The following is a 16,430-nucleotide window of genomic DNA, read 5'->3' on the forward strand; positions in this document are numbered from 1 at the left end:
TTAATGAAAGGAAATGAGCTTGCCTTCTCCCCCTCCTCCGTTTTAGGTCCAGGTAGTAAGGATTTTTTTTTTTTCTTAGTTTACACACTGAGCCACTCTTACTATTTAGCATCTTTTATTTTTTAATTGAGCATTTTCTGATTTGTATAAGGTAGTAAAACCTGTATTTCCCCACATGTAACTTAACTCCTATTGAAATTTCTAAGCAGTCGATCTTGGGTTCAGCTGTTTGAGGATGGGGAAGATACTGCTGTGCAGAAGGGGAATTAAGATAAAGGTGGAGTTGTCAACATACAGCTCTGGCGGAAGGTTGGGTGTGTGGGTGTGTGGGTGTTGTCCTGTCCAGTCTTCTGTCCCCCTTCACAGGCTTTGAGACTTGGAACTTTGGAAATTAACATTTGTAGAAGTAGTATTTCTTCAGGTTGTAATCTATTAATATAGTTGCATGTTACTAATTAAAGTTAAATGTATTAATAGACTTCAGGGGATATGTACACATAGCTATCTGTGTGATTTACTTGAGATTTGGAACAGGAAAAGGTGTGAGGACCGATCAGTATACCCCAGAGCCTGTGTAAAATAAGTGAGGGTTGGGTTTCTTTCCCTTTGTTACCTGCACATAGAAATGTTTGAGATGCTTCTGTTGTTTTGAGGAGGGGTTAAAAAAAAAATTGCAACTTGGGTATCATGTTCTAAAATGGATCTTCAAGAAAGAATTTAAGATTCTAGAATTAGAACTTGGGCTGTTGAAGATAACTAAGATCAGTCTAAATCAGTAGTTCACGATTTTAATTTGCTGCTGCAATCATAAAGAAACTGCTTGAAGCTGAGATTCTTTTCTGTGAGTGGTCATTAACATTTTAGTGGAACTAAAGTCCTGTTGGCTTTATGCAAACAATCTTCATTTGAATGATTGAGCCATCTTAATAAATGAATAAAAAAGGGCTTACAGGTTTTTACTCTGACAGGCATGTTTATAATGTATTAATCTGATTCCAACAGCTCACTACTTGTGATTCTTCAGGAATGATTGGAAAGATGGCAATTGGAATTGTACAGGCTAGAGTTTGGATCTTCTCTGTACTGTGTAGTTGAATAAAGAAATTATTTGGAGCTTTGACTCGTTTTGTAGTTGTGAATCTGAGTCTTCTGGGAATTTATAAAAGTTTAAAACCCTATCTAAAATTCTCCGGTGTTCCATTAGACAATTTGCAAATTGCAGTGGGGAGGTTCATAACAAGTTCTAGGTCATTAGCAATAACGATGTGAAGAATTACTGTACCAAGAACCTTTGTAAGGTTTTGTGCCACTCATTTCTAAGTGTGTTACCAGCAATCTTACCCTGACCATTTAAGTTTCAAATGTTCCTCTTCAATGTGAATGTTACATTTTGGAAAACTCCACTAACAAGTAAAGAGAAGTGAGGAGCAGGCATTTGGCCTAGCAGTTAAGATGCCCACAGCCCCGTCACGTGGGTTCAAGTTCCAGCCCCACTCCAGATCACAGCTTCCTGCTGGTGCAGTTCCCGGAAGGCAGCAGACGCTTGCTGAAGTGATGAGGTCTCTACCATCTAATGAGATGTAACTGCTGTTAAATTCAGGCACACATTGACTGTACAGTGAATTTGGACATTGTTTTTAGTTGGTATGTTATATCCAAATCTGGTCACATTATAGCTACATGATCTGTAAACAGTTTACACAACCATCTTAACTATGGGACTTTTGAGAAGTTATTTCTGATTTTTCGCTCTTGAGAAAGAAGATGGTAATGAAGGTGCCTGAACCTATATGCTCACATATGTGTGCAGCGACTTCATAGTGGAATTGTTGAGTCAAAATCAGGTGGATACAGTCAAATTACCTTTCAATAAAGGAGCAGGTTGTGATGTATTTTATGATTTGATTATGTAATATTACATTTAGGAAACTTAAATTTTTTTTAAGCATTTTTTTTTGACAGAGTTATAGAGAGAAAGGTCTTCCTTCTGTTGGTTCACCCCCCAAATGGCTGCTACAGCCGGAGCTGCTCCAATCTGAAGCCAGGAGCCAGGTGTTTCCTCCTGGTCTCCCATGCCGGTGCAGGGCCCAAGCACTTGGGCCATCCTCCACTGCCTTCCCAGGCCACAGCAGAGAGCTGGACTGGAAGAGGAGCAACTGGGACTAGAACCCGGCGCCCATATGGGATGCCAGCGCCACAGGTGGAGGATTAACCAAGTGAGCCACGATGCTGGCCCCCATCTGTTTCCGTATTACATGCAAGTGCTGTTCCCTGGACTCAGAACTTGGGTTTTATTGTAGTGGGTAGCAAGTGTGATGAGAAGGTGGTAACAGTTAGGGAGCCTTGCTGTTTCATACAGAAGCTAGAGAAAGATTTGACAGGGTGTCGTTAGAGCAAAAATCAAGCATTTCAGTTAAAGGAAACAAGGTCAGATAACCTGAGACAGGTGTTTTTGTCTGTCACTGGAATAACAGGTGTGGCTTGAGTGCCCAGAGCAGGTGAGACAAGTTCGATCCACAACATGAAAGAGTAGACTTGATTGGCAGGGTGGAGGCAAGGAGACCACTAAAAATGGAGATGTTTCAAAGACAAGTGCAAGGCTTGCCAACGCCGTATATGGGTTGTGAGGGGAGATGGCCCTTTGGACTTTGGGTCTGATGTGAGCTTCTGGAAGAATGGCATTGGTATTTGCTGGCATAGAAAAAAGCAGCCAGTAGGTTTAAGACATGCGTGAGAAATGGAGCAGTCAGCTGGAGTTCAGAGGGGTTGAGCTGGCTGAAGAAGGAAAATGAAACGTGTTTATGAACGGCGTTTCTACCCGTGCAACTGAAGAGTCATCTGAGGACTAGAGAAGAGACACAAAACCCAGAAGTCTTGAAATAGGTTTTTTTTGTCTTTAAGATCCACGTTTTTTTATTTGAAAGGCAAAGTGACAGTGACAGGGCAGGCAAGCCTTCCATCACTGGTTTACTTAGAGGCTGGGACTGGACCAGGCTGAAGGCAGGAGCCTAAAACTGCCATTTGGGTCTTCTCACATGGTGACGGGGGCTCAAATTGAACCATCTCCTGTTGCCTTCCCAGGCACATTAAGGAGGGTGGATTGGAAGCATAGCAGCCAGGGCTCTGAACCAGCACTCCTGTGTGGGGAAGCTAACATTGCAAGCCAGCAGCTGAACCCACTGCACATGGTGCTAGCCCTGATTTTTTAAAATACGAAGTGGCTAAAACACTGCCTGTGACATTGGCATCTCATATGGGCACCAGTTTGAGTCCCGGCTGCTTCAGTTCTCATCCAACTCCTTGCCAATGTGTTTGTGAAGGTAGTGGATGGTGGCCCAATTCCCTGGGTGCCTGCCACCTGGATGAAGCTCCTGACTTTGGCCTAGCACAGCCCCGGCTGTTTCCGCCTTTTGGGAAGTGAACAGGTGGATAGAAGATAAATTGACCTCTAACCCTACCTTTCAAATAAATACTTAAAACCTTGAGGGAAAATTGGCAGGTCCTTTCACAGAAAATTGTTGGTGTTCTGAGGGTGTGTGTGAGTGTGTGAGAAACACTACAAGGGGCTGACACTGTGGCGTAGCAGGTAAAGCCCCCACCTGCAGTGCTGGCATCTCATATGGGTGCCAGTTTGAGTCTTGGCTGCTCTTCCTGTCCAGCTCTCTGCTATGGCCTGGGAAAGCAGAAGATGGCCCAAGTCCTTGGGCTCCTGCATCCACGTGGGAGACCCAGAAGAAGCTCCTGGCTTTGGATTGGTGCAGCTCTGGGCCTGCAGCCTTTTGGGGAGTGAATGAGTAGATGGAAGACACTCATTTGCTTCTGCCTCTCTCAAACTGCCTTTCAAATAAATACTTTAAACACACACACAAGTCAGACTACCCAGTAGAAAATGAGCAAAGGATACAGTTATTTCACAGAAGACAAGTTTTGAGTTTCAGACGTACTTCATTGAAATCCAACTAATACCCCTTTTGCAGTCTATGGGGCCAGTGCTGGATGTATATGCAGTCTGTTGTCGACTGAGTATTATGTAATACATAGCTGTTATAGATTTGACCTGTAAATCATTACTTAACCCACATAACAGCCCATAAACATTGAAAAATGCTGAAATGTTCATTAATTTGGCAAAAATTAAAAATTGTAGTGATCCCAATTGTTGAGAAGGTGGCATGGGGGCAGAGCGGGAACTGAGAATGCTGATTGAGCACAACTGCCTTGGAGCCCAGCTTGCCATTAGCCTATGAAGTTGGACCCTTGCATCTGCTGATGACAGTTCCGCCCTTCAGAGGGTATGTGTGTGCACGCGCGTGCACCGCATATGTATTTATCCCTTAGAATAATCACTAGTAAGCCAGGAAGCAAGACTCCTTACATCAGCACTAAAATAGAAAATGAAAAGGAACAATCTAAATACCCAACAGAAGAACTGAATTTCAGAAACTGCACAGGGTCGGGCATTTGGCACAGTGGTTAAGTCCCCACTTGGGAACCCAGCATCCTGATTCCACTTCCAGGCGGGGAACAACAGATGATGGCTCAAGTAGCTGGGTCCCTGCCATGCAGGTGGGAGACCTGGACAGAGTTCTGAACTCGGCCCAGCCTTGGCTGTTGTGGGCGTTTGGGGAATGAATCAGTGGTTGGGAGATTCTCGTTCCCTGCCTTTCAAATAAAAATGACTTAAATTTTTAAAAATCGTGCTGATCCAAAAAAGCCAATGTGAGTAGAATGCCACAGAGAAATCACGTCTCTAATTCAAACCCAAAGACCGGTGATGAATGTGTTAGGGTAGTATCCGGAAGAGCCGAAGGCATTCCCACAAGGAGGGGCCTGGGTGGTGGGCACCTGGATGTTCTTTTTAGTGGTATGCTCTAAGTGGTACGTGAATATAGGCAGCCCAAGAGCAGGGCTATTTGGTAACCAGGTATTGACACACTGATCCATAAGCAAGTTTACCCTGTATAAGAAAACCGGTCCTTGGGGTGGGGGAGAGCAGGCCAATTTATATAACAAGTGTTATGTATGATGTATTAACACAAAGCCATTTCCATTCAGCATACTTGGAAACTAAAGAGCATGAAAGCTTTTGCTATTAAGTAATCAGTATTTCCTACAAGGCCAGGTAATACACTTGTGAATTCACCTTTCTGGCACCTTTACTGATAAATTAAGTCACCACTTTCGCGTGTTCACTTAGAAGGCTCATTTTCCCAAATTGAAAAGAATTTCTAAGTTGCTGTCTTCTGAACATTGACTTCCTCATCACAGCTTAGACTTGAAGCAATTTAGCACTTACCCAATCTTCAAGTATTTCAGAGGTTTTTTTTTTTTTTTTTAAATATCATCTTTGTCTTTTCAGTTGTTGGCATGCATATTTTTGTTAAGATACTTAAAATGAACTTCAATTTCCTTGAGAGCTAAGGACTTATGCTGAATTATTTCCACTAGAGGGAGCCAGGTCCCTAGGTAAACCCTGGGCTGTCGTGTTTTGTAGGAATCAGGCGGATGTGTGTAGTGAGCAGATGTCCACTCCTTAGGTCACTCACCTCAGTGTGATACTTTTGTATGAAAATAACCTTGAAGGTGCATTTATCCAGAGCAGCTTTTAAACAACAGTGTTCCGGTGGCCTGCAGGAAATTTTCAAGATGTTTCCTGAAGTCCAAATACAAGGTTCTTGATTTGTTCGGGACACTTCAAACTTCAGTCTACAAAGGTGTCACCTGGGAGTTGTGGTTGATTGGGCCTGAAATTGAGCATTGCTAACAGGCTTTCGCGTGATGCCTTGCTGTCTCTGGACCTCACGAGTTCCCAAGGGCCTGAAGTTTATGACAGTGATGGTAAAAGGATAATGTGTAGGCTTCACAGAAAGCCAGGGGCTTTGTCTTGTTTGCCCAAGTGTCTGCAGTGCCCTGAAAAACTGGTGAAACAAAGTAGATGATCAGTAAATAAACAAGTGTTGAGTGCAGAATGTCTGAGCACTGTATGTATATTAGCTCCTTTAGTCTGGACAGCTCCTAAGATACGCTGTTATTCCTGTTTCCCAGAAAAGCAAGCAGGTTTACTGTGCAGCGGGACCAGGATTTGAACCAAGCAGTTGAACTTATCAGTGTGGCTTTGAGGCCTGTGGTTTAACAAAAATGCTGTGCTGCCCCCAACAGGGACTTCAGGTAACCTCTGCAGATAGTCACCAACGAAGAGCTCCAGCCTCGGACTGGTGCAGGTGAAGGCCTCATGCCTGTTTGTGGCCCCTTGTTCCTGTCGAGTTATGGGGCTTGCTGTCCCACCGCATGGAATTCCAGTGATGGTAGCCAAGAGCTCATGCCGACCACGTGGAGAGCATCTCCTCTCTTTGGACAAGAGACAGAAACAAGACAATTATATAAGGTCCACTCTGTTGACAAGTCGCCCCAGTCCTCACCCCATTGCCTAGTTAAGCCTTGCAGTTTCATAAATTGTCATGATCCCAAATCAGCCCTCCTCCCATGTTCCTTGTCCGTGAGCCATTTGGAGCCATTTCACGGGTCTTAGACTGGGGCCACGTTCACTCCCCTGACTTGCTATTGGAAAGTGCTATCCCAGCTCTATCATCGTCACAAGGAATCTCACCTTATGCTGCTACTTTTGCTAGTCTTCTGAAGTCACCAATTTAATCTCATCTGCAATGCTGACAAAGAGGAGATGGCTATTTGAAAATTTTTTATCCACCAGAAGTCAATATATAACTCAAATAATGGAAGGGTGGGTTGCATTAATAAAACTCACTTACTGTGGGGGTAATCCATATCCTACCTACAGCAAAGACTATATTTGTGGTTGGAAGTTAAACTGTAGCTTCATATTTGAGTGAGTGTGTATCTCAGTAGAAACGTATTTACGGTGTAGTTCAGGGAAACCCACGGGTGTTCCCGAAAGCTTCCATCTTAGGGAATAGAAAAGCCACTTTAAGCTCAGATTTACTTAAGACCTTTCCTTCGCCTTTTAAATGTCTTTGTTTCTTGTGATCCCAATGTAGAGTGGACATACTTCTCCCACAGCTCTTCACACACTCTGCAGAAACCCTTAGCATATTAAAATGGTTTCCTTCCGAGGGTCCTTTTGGGCCAAATCAAATTTCAGATGTTCAGTGTCATCTGGCCTCTTCCTGGTCCTGGCTCATCTCTGTTCCCCCAACACACAGTGCGTGAAGCCCTAAGGTCTTTGTGCCAGCCCTGTCCCAGATGAGAGCTGCCCTGCCCTCTGCCTAACATGGCTGGCTCCTGGTCATTCACATTTTAGGTGGAATATCGCCTGTCCATAGGGCCTTTCCTCCCCAGGCCAACTAACCTACGAGTAGGCTGCCGACACCACTCCCAGTTTCAGTTTTCCGGTTAACACAGTTCCTTGTCACGTCTCTGTAGCCTACTGCAATATCTGACAGTTGCTCAGACGCTGCTGTCGTGGCCTTCGCAGTTTCAAAGGATATTGGTATTTTGTAGAATTTTTCTCCGTTTGGGAGTGCCTGCAGTTTTCTCAGGATTAAACTGGAGTTAAGGAGGTTGAGTGCTGCAGAGGGAATGTGTGACGTCAGCATGACATGTTCCTGAAGAGGTTCTCTGATCGCTTGCTGACAGTGACGGCTGCCTGCTCTCTCTGTGCTTGAGTGTCTCCTTTTTGCTTTCCTTGCTCCATTCTTTGGAGATGAGCCGTGAAGTCCAGCCCACACTGGAGAGGACCAGAATCAAACCTGACCTCCTGGAACCCGGGGGATTGCCTATGTAGCTGATTTGTAATTCCTCTCCCAAGAAGACATGTCCCTTCTCTATTGTGTCTAATCTAATCATTTGTATCAGTATGGACTCACAGATTTCATCATTACTATTATTCTTTGGGCTCTAATCTCAAGCTACTATTTTGTTGTTAAATTGTTCCAACATGGGCCATTGGGAACACTTCCCAGTTGGGTCCAGCGTGCTTTTTGACATGCCCTGTTGCTTTTTTATTTTTTAGTGCTTCTTTCCTTTCTGACACAACATGATGCCCCAGTCCTAGAATCAACGAGAAGTCCTGTTTCTTCTTATTGGAGAACAGGATTTAGAAGCCAATATCTGTGTTTCATGTGTGTTGACTGCTGTTGCCACTATTGTGCATGCCACAAGGAAATGGCATCTGTGTGAACCCACGTCTCTATTTCTCTATATCTGTGCAAAAATAAATTGTTTCAGACTAACGTATTCAACTCTAATCCATGCTAGCTCCCCCAGGCACACAGCTTTGCCTTGTTTTAACTATTTTCTTTCTTTTTTTTTTTTTTAAGATTCATTTATTTGAAAGTCAGAGTTACACAGAGAGGAGAGGCAGAGTGGGGAGGGGAGGCCTTCCATCTGCTGGTTTACTCCCTGATTGACTGCAACCGCTGGAGCTGAGCTGATCCGAAGCCAGGAGCTTCTTCCGGGTCTCCCACGCAGGTGCAGGGGCCCCAGGACTTGGGCCATCTTCTACTGCTTTCCCAGGTCAGAACAGAGAGCTGGATCAGAAGTGGAGCAGCCGTAACTCCAACTGCCACACATATGGGATGATGGCACTGCAGGCAGTGGCTTTATCCATTAAGCCACAGTGCCAGCCCCAGCACGTAGCTTTTGAGTTTGGCCTCTTTCACTTAGCAAAATGTATTTATGATCCCCCCTAGAGAGCCAGCGCCAAGGCACAGTAGGTTAATCCTCTGCCTGCAGCACTGGCATCCCATATGGGCACCCATTCAAGTCCCAGCTGCTCCATGTCCAATCCAGATCTCTGCCATGGCCTGGGAAAGCAATACAAGATGGTCCACGTGCTTGGCCTCCTGCACCCACGTGGGAGACCCAGAAGAGGCTCCTGGCTCCTGACTTCGGATTGGCTCAGCTCTGGCCATTGTGGCCAATTGGAGAGTGAACCAACAGATGGAAGACCTCTCTCTCTCTGTGTCTCTCTCTCTCTCTCTGTCTCTCTCTGCCTCTCCTTCTCTCTCTGTAACTCTCTGACTTTCAAATAAATAAAATCTTAAAAAAAAAGATCCCCCCACACACACACATATGCTCCCTTTATTGCTGCATTCACTATATGGCTATCCTACAGCCTGTCCTTGCACTGGTAAAGAACATCATTTCTAGCTTGTGCAAATTACAGATAAAGCTACTGTAAACCCTCAGTAGAGGTGTTTGTGTGGACACACGATGCTCATCTGGGAGCATATTGATGTTTTAGGGCTCTCAGCTTTGAAGCAATAAGCAACTAATGCTCTTCCCTCTTCCCTGCATGGGATGTTTTAGAGCAAGTTGTGGAAGCCCTTTAATCTATGAATTCCTCAAAGTGCATGTCCTAAATTATCCTCTTACATAACCACAGGACGATGATGGAAATGAAGATCTAATTTGCAACCTTTTCAAAGTTTCCTAATTGCCCTGCTGTCACTTGTAACATGAGAAGATTCTCAGGTCACTCATTGCATTCAGGTGGCTTCACCTATTTCTTTTTTTTTTTTTTAAAGATATTTATTTATTTGAGAAGTAGAGTTAACAGACAGTGAGAAGGAGAGAGAGAGAGATGTCTTCCGTCCACTGGTTCACTCCCCAAATGACCGCAATGGCTGGAGCTGTGCCAATCCGAAGCCAGGAGCCAGATGCTTCTTCTGGGTCTTCCATGTGGGTGCAGGGGCCCAAGGACTTGGGTCATCTTCTACTGCTTTCCCAGGCCTTAGCAGAGAGCTGGATCAGAAGAGGAGCAGCCAGGACTCCAACCGGTGCCCATATGGGATGTTGGCACTACAGGCGGCGACTTTACCTGCTATATCAGGGTGCCAGCCCCTTCACCTATTTCTTTTCAACTGGACAGAGATCCTGCTGTCACCATCTTTCATGACATTGACATTTCCAGACAGAGATCATCTTGCAGAATGTCTCACAATGTCAGTCCATCTGTTTGCTTGCTGCTGAATCCACAAACACAAGAGAACTTCCAAAAGTCCATAGAGAAGAGCATTAAAATGTTAGTTTGGGGGAGGCAGTTAGCCTAGCAGTTAAGATGCCCATGTTCCAAACTGTGTAACTGAGTTCAATCCCTGGCTCTGGCTCCTGACTCCAGCTTCCTGCTAATGCAGTTCCTGGGGGGCCGCGATTGACTTCCTGCCGCAAAGCTCCCAACTTCAGCCCAGCCCCAGTCCTGGCTGTTGCAGGCACTGGGGAAGAGAATCAATAGATGGGTGTACTCTGTCTCTCTATCTCTCTCTGTCTCCCTCTCAGATAAATGAGAAGTTTATTTTGGTGCAAAAGAATTCTGAAATGCATGCCTAGTTTTTTTTCATAAAGCACTCTATGAGCTTTTTGAAGTAGCTTCATGTACATTTTTGGCAGAAATACTATTTTATCAGGAAAAGGGTGAAGGCACTGCCTTCCCCTCCATAACTAATCAGTAACTTGTAGGCTGATACTGTGAAATTATGCAAATATCTTGTTTTTCAATACAGTTTGAGTTCTAGCATTTATTGATTATTCTTGCCTGAGCCAAATATTGCCAAGTGCATTACCAAATTGTGTTTTCCTACATGTTTTAGTTGGCACCCTATTAAAAGGAAAGTCTTTCCTTTGCTACTACTTATTGATTTATATCAGTAAGAATACATGCATTTTAAAGAATTTTGTCTTTAAATGTGTGTTGGGTTAACACTTGGTAACTTTAAAAATTACATATTTGAGAGGCAGAGAGACAGACAGACAGGCAGATAGAGCTACCATCTGCTGGCTTACTTCCCAAGTACCTGCACCAGCTGGGGCTAGGCAGAACTGAAACCAGGAGCTGGAAGCTTTTTTTATTTTTTTTAAGATTTATTTTGTTTATTTTAAAAACAGAGTTATATGTAGAGAGAAGTTTTCCACCCATTGGCTCACTCCCCAAGTGGCTGCAATGGCGAGAGCTAGGCTGATCCAAAGCCAGGAGCTTCTGGGTTTCCCATGCGGGTGCAGGGCCCAAGCACTTGGGCCATCCTCCACTGCTTTCCCAGGCCACAGCAGAGAGCTGGATGGAAGAGGAGCAGCCGGGACTGTCCCTGAAGGTGGGCTGCTGCGTGACACTGGAGGCGGGGAGGAGTGTGTGTGACCTTCAGCCAACGCGCTGAAGCCTCTTAGATCCCTGGACTCCTGAGCAGAATCACACCCACTCAGACACTCGGAAGATAACCTCGAGTGGGCTCCTGGACCCCTGGGCCTGTGCCTGATCCACCCATTACTGAGAGAGGAAAATTCAAATTGGTTGACTTTCCTATTTCCTTTTGGAGTTCTGTCAATGTTTGAATTATACACATGAAAGATAGAGTCTTAGGTATATAGAAATTGTCTAATTCCCAGGGAATTGAATTTGCCATAATGAGAAATTCATAAATATAAACTAATAAGGAGATGATAACTTATACAAATGTTTATTAATTATACCAGCTTCCTTTTGGTTTGTATTGCCTGACATCCATATTTCCATTCTTTTTCTCTCTTGTATGTGTCACCAATCAAAAACCATACCTGGATTTGCTTTTTAAATCCCATCTGACGGTTTGTGCTTTGCACTGGGGAGTTCTAATCCGCTCGCATGTGTTACGATGACTGCCACTTGTGCCCTATCCAGCTTCCCATCCGCCCTGTACTGCTCCTTTTCCCTGCCTCCTTAACATTTCTTTCTTTTCTTTTCTTTTCTTTTCTTTTCTTTTTTTTTTTTTGACAGGCAGAGTGGACAGTGAGAGAGAGCGACAGAGAGAAAGGTCTTCCCTTGCCGTTGGTTCACCCTCCAATGGCTGCCGCGGTTGGCACATTGTGGCCGGCGCACCGCGCTGATCCGATGGCAGGAGCCAGGGACTTATCCTGGTCTCCCATGGGGTGCAGGGCCCAAGCACTTGGGCCAATAAAGATGTGTTCATGCTTGGAAAGGTAGAGTTACAGAGAAAGAGATTTCCATTTGCTGGTTTACTCCCCAAGTGGCCACAGCAGCCAGAGCTGGGCCAGGCCAAAACCAGGAGCCAGGAGCCTCCTCCAGGCCTCTCACGTGGATAACAGGGGCCCAAGTACTTGGGCCATTCTCCACTGCTTTCCCAGGCGCATTAGCAGGGAGCTGGATAGAAGTAGAGCAGCCAGGACTTGAACCGGCTCCCATACAGGATGCTGGCACTGTAGGTGGTGGCTTAACCTACTACACCACAGCACCGGCCCCTTAAGGCTTTTTTTTTTTTTATTTTAAGATTTTAATTAATTTATTTGAAAGAGTTAGGAAGAGAGATCTTACATCCACTGGTTCACTCTGCAGATGGCTGCAATGGCGGGACTGGGCCAGGTGAAGCCAAGAGACAGGAGCTTCATCCGGGTCTCCCACGTGGCTGCAAAGGCCCAAGCACTACGGCATCCTCCACAAATTTCCCTGGGAGCTGGATCAGAAGTAGAACAGGCAAGACTTGAATCAGCACCCATATGGGATGCTGGTATCACAGGCTGTGGCTTTACCCACTATGCTACCATACTGCCCCCTAGGTTTTGTTTTTTAAGGATTTGTTTATTTACTTGAAAGTCAGAGTTACACAGAAAGAGGAGAGGCAGAGAGAGAGAGAGAGAGAGAGAGGTCTTCCATCTGCTGGTTCACTCCCGAAATGGCCGCAATGGCTGGAGCTGTGCCGATCCAAAGGCAGGAGCCAGGAGCTTCTTCCAGGTCTCTCACGTAGGTGCACAGGCTGCCTTGGGCCACTTCCACTGCTTTCCCAGGCTATAGCAGAGAGCTGGATTGGAAGTAGAGCAGCCAATACACAAACTGGTGCCCATACAGGATGCCAGCACTACAGGCAGAGGCTTCACCCGCTACCCCACAGTGCCAGCCTGCCCATTATTTTCAATCTCTCTTTTTTTCTTTAAACATATTCAGCATAGTTGTTTATACTCTGATCATTTCGATATCTGAATTCTTTTTTATGTCTGATCCTGTTATCTTTTACCTGTGGCACCTGGTTTCTCTGTGATTTCTGACAGATTGTCTCATGTTCCTGGAAACGTTATTTGTAGACGTCCTTGGGGCATGGACTGGTAACTGTTATCCAGAGAGGATTTGTGTTTGCCTCTGCATTTGTATCTGGCATACAAATAACCCAGGGCCTCTCTGGAATACATTTTCTGCTTGAGGGATTATTTCACTCTGTGTGTGTGTGTATGTGTGCGTGGTCTGTGTTTAGGTAGCATGAAATCAAGCTAAAATGCATATAAGTGCTAGTTTGTGGTTATGCATTTTTATGAATTTTCAACAGAGATTTTCCCTCTTCCATCCAGTATAGTCAAGATGCGTTTTTGTTTTGTTTTGTTTTGTTTTTGAGGTCCTGTTCTGCATTGTAGCTTTATTTCATGCTTACCTTTATCTGGATAACATTGCCATTAGAGTCCCAACTTATGATAATGGTGATGTTTTAAATCAATTATTTTTAAATGGAAGACTTAGGAAACCATTGTATAATAACTAGAAAAAAAGGAAGATAAGATTCCTATATCATGCTTTAATATAAAATATATCCTAAAAATGTAAAGGTAGGGGCCGGCACCGAGGCGCAGTAGGTTAAACCTCCACCTGCAGCGCTGGCATCCCAAATGGGCACTATGGCCTGGGGAGCAGTGGAGGATGGCCCCTGAACCCACATGGGAGACCCGGAAGAAGATCCTGGCTCCTGGCTTCGGATCGGCTCAGCTCTGACCGTTGCAGCCAACTGAGGAGTGAACCAATGGAAGGAAAATCTCTCTCTGCTTCTCCCTCTCACTCTCTGTAACTCTACCTCTCAAAATAAATAAAATCTTTAAAAAATACATAAAGGTGAAAAATTCAACCAGAGGAAGATTAAAAATATTCTCTTTGTATTGTTCCTCTCCTGGAGCAACACAACAATATAGTGAAAGTTGTGGGGGACATTTGGTGATTCCGGGAGCCCTCAGGGAAAGTCCCACCTATGAGACTGAAGCCTTGGGTCTTCTGGAGACAAGCAGGTAATACCTGACAACAGTCCTTCATTTGCTCATGAATCTGCCATTTGGCAAGGCTAGAAAGGGAGCGCATCTCTGCTCCCTGCTCCCTGGATCCCAGCTGCTTGCCTGGGGCCTGGACGGTCCACCTTCAAGATGTCTCGTTCAAGTGACTGGCAACTTGGGGCTGGCTGCAGGCTGCAGTGCTGGGCCGGAGATAAGGGCTTTGAGCCTCAGTTCCAGGCAGTGTGCGTTTCTCCTGGACTGCAGCGTTCCTCACAATGGGGCGGCTGGATTTCAAGGTCAGGTTTCCCAAAAGAACTAACTGGTTGGTGCATTGCAAGCACTCGGCCCAGCAGATGCTGATTACCACATCCTCACCCTGTATCCGAGTGCCGGAGTTTAATATCTGACTGCTCTCAATCCCAGCTCCCTGTCAATGCAGATCTGGGAGACAGCAGGTGATGGCTTAAGGAGGCTTCAGCTCCTGGCTGCGGTGGGCATTGAGGAGTGAGCCATCAGATATGAGCGCTCTCCCTCTCTCTCTCTCTCTGTTTCTTGCCTCTCAAGTAAATAAATAAAAAATAAATTTATAAATCACCTAGCATTGTTTCCACCGTAATTGTAATCCTGTCCACTGTCAAGGAGAGAAAATGCAAACCCCACCTCTAAATGGGAATAGTATGAAAGCCGTGCTGAAAGAAGAGTGTGTGGGATGAACCCTAACCCTAAGCCTAACAAAAAAATAAAAGAGTGTGTGGGGTGGGAAAAGTGGTCTTGCCCATTTGGGAAAATGCATCTTGTCACAGGAGATAGGCTTGCTGTGACTCTGCCCCCTCCATGTGACCTGGGGCAGAGTGGGCGGAGCTGACAGGTGCCCAGACACCTGGCAAGAACCTGGGAAATTGCAGCTACCGGACTGTTTCCCAGTGGTCTGGGAGGTTTCATTAAGAAGCCATTGCCTGTCTGCCCGTATGCCTACCTAGAAGCCACTCACCACAACTGTCCCAAGGCTTCTTGGATTTCAACCCTCCCCCAACCCCTTACTGGCTGAGTGATCTTCTTGTGTCTGCAAACTGAGGATGACAATAGGACCTATTCTCAAGGAGCGTCCCGAAATTAAATGTAATCGCTCATGTCAAGACTTTGAACAAGGGCCAGCACTGTGGCATAGTAGTCTCCGCCTCCACCTGCAGCACTAGCATCCCATATGGGCGTCAGTTCGAGTTCCAGCCACTCCACTTCCAATCCAGCTCTCTACTATGGCCTAGGAAAGCAGTAGAGGATAGCCCAGGTCCTCGGGCCCCTGCATCCACAGTGGGAGACCCAGAAGAAGCTCCTGGCTCCTGGCTTCGGATTGGCCCAGCTCCAGCCATTGTGGCCATTTGGGGAATGAACCAAGGAAGGAAGACCTCTCTCTCTCTCTGTCTCTCCCTCTCTCTGTCTGTAACTCTGCTTCTCAAGTAAATAAATAAGTCTTAAAAAAAAAATAAAAAGAAGAAGAAGACTTTGAACAGTACCAGCCACAAAGGTAGCCTGGAACAGAGTCTACCCCACAACACACTTCTGACCTGTGCCCACCCTGTCGTGTTCCCAGGGTTAAGTACAGGTTGATCCTGGCCAGCAGGAGCCTTCCAAGTGTTGAGATCCAAGGAGCATCGACCAAAGAGTCATGTGGAGGGGCTCTGGGGCTGGCCACCTTCAGCTACCTTCTGAATACATCTGGGAAGTCCTTTCATCTGACCCGTGAGACTGGGAAACGCTCGCCTGGTTCTTCTGCTACTGATGGCCTGGAGGAAGACACCTGCCACTCCGTTCCACCCGCTGCTCTCCAGCCCGGCCTCCGCAGGCTGCTCCTCTCTGTGCTCCACAGACACAGCCCCACTGGAGCGGCAGGCACGGGAGTCAGGCTCCCCTGCAGCCAGGGGCCTGTATTAGCCCGGCTATCCTTCAGGCTAATGAGTCTACAGCAAAACCTCGGCTCCGGGCCAGGACAAGTTAACGCACAAGATGGGAGAAGGACACCTGCTTTTCTTCTCTTGCGAATTCCACTGAAAGTATAAAGAAGTAGAACTAGTACTCCAAAGCAGCACAGGAAAACCAGAAAGGGTGCTTCCAGCAAGCAAACATCAGAACAAAAAATCTTTTAAAAGAATGAAATACAAGGTAATGATTGACAGAAAAATCTAGCAGGGTGGAAGACCCTAACATCATTAAAAGGAAGAGGGCATTCTCTCTCTGCATTAAGTAGAGATAAATAACTGAACCGCACTCTTCAGATGCTACAGGGGCAGGCGTTCAGCCTAGTGGTTCAGTCTCTGGTTAAGACACCCACTCTCAGGGCAGGTGCTGTGGCCCAGTGGGTTAACGCCCTGGCCTGAAGCGCTGGCATCCCATATGGGTGCCAGTTCGAGACCCGGCTGCTCCACTTCCTGTCCAGCTCTCTGCTA

Source organism: Lepus europaeus, chromosome 15 (genome assembly GCF_033115175.1).
Source record: "Lepus europaeus isolate LE1 chromosome 15, mLepTim1.pri, whole genome shotgun sequence".
NCBI lineage: Eukaryota > Metazoa > Chordata > Mammalia > Lagomorpha > Leporidae > Lepus > Lepus europaeus.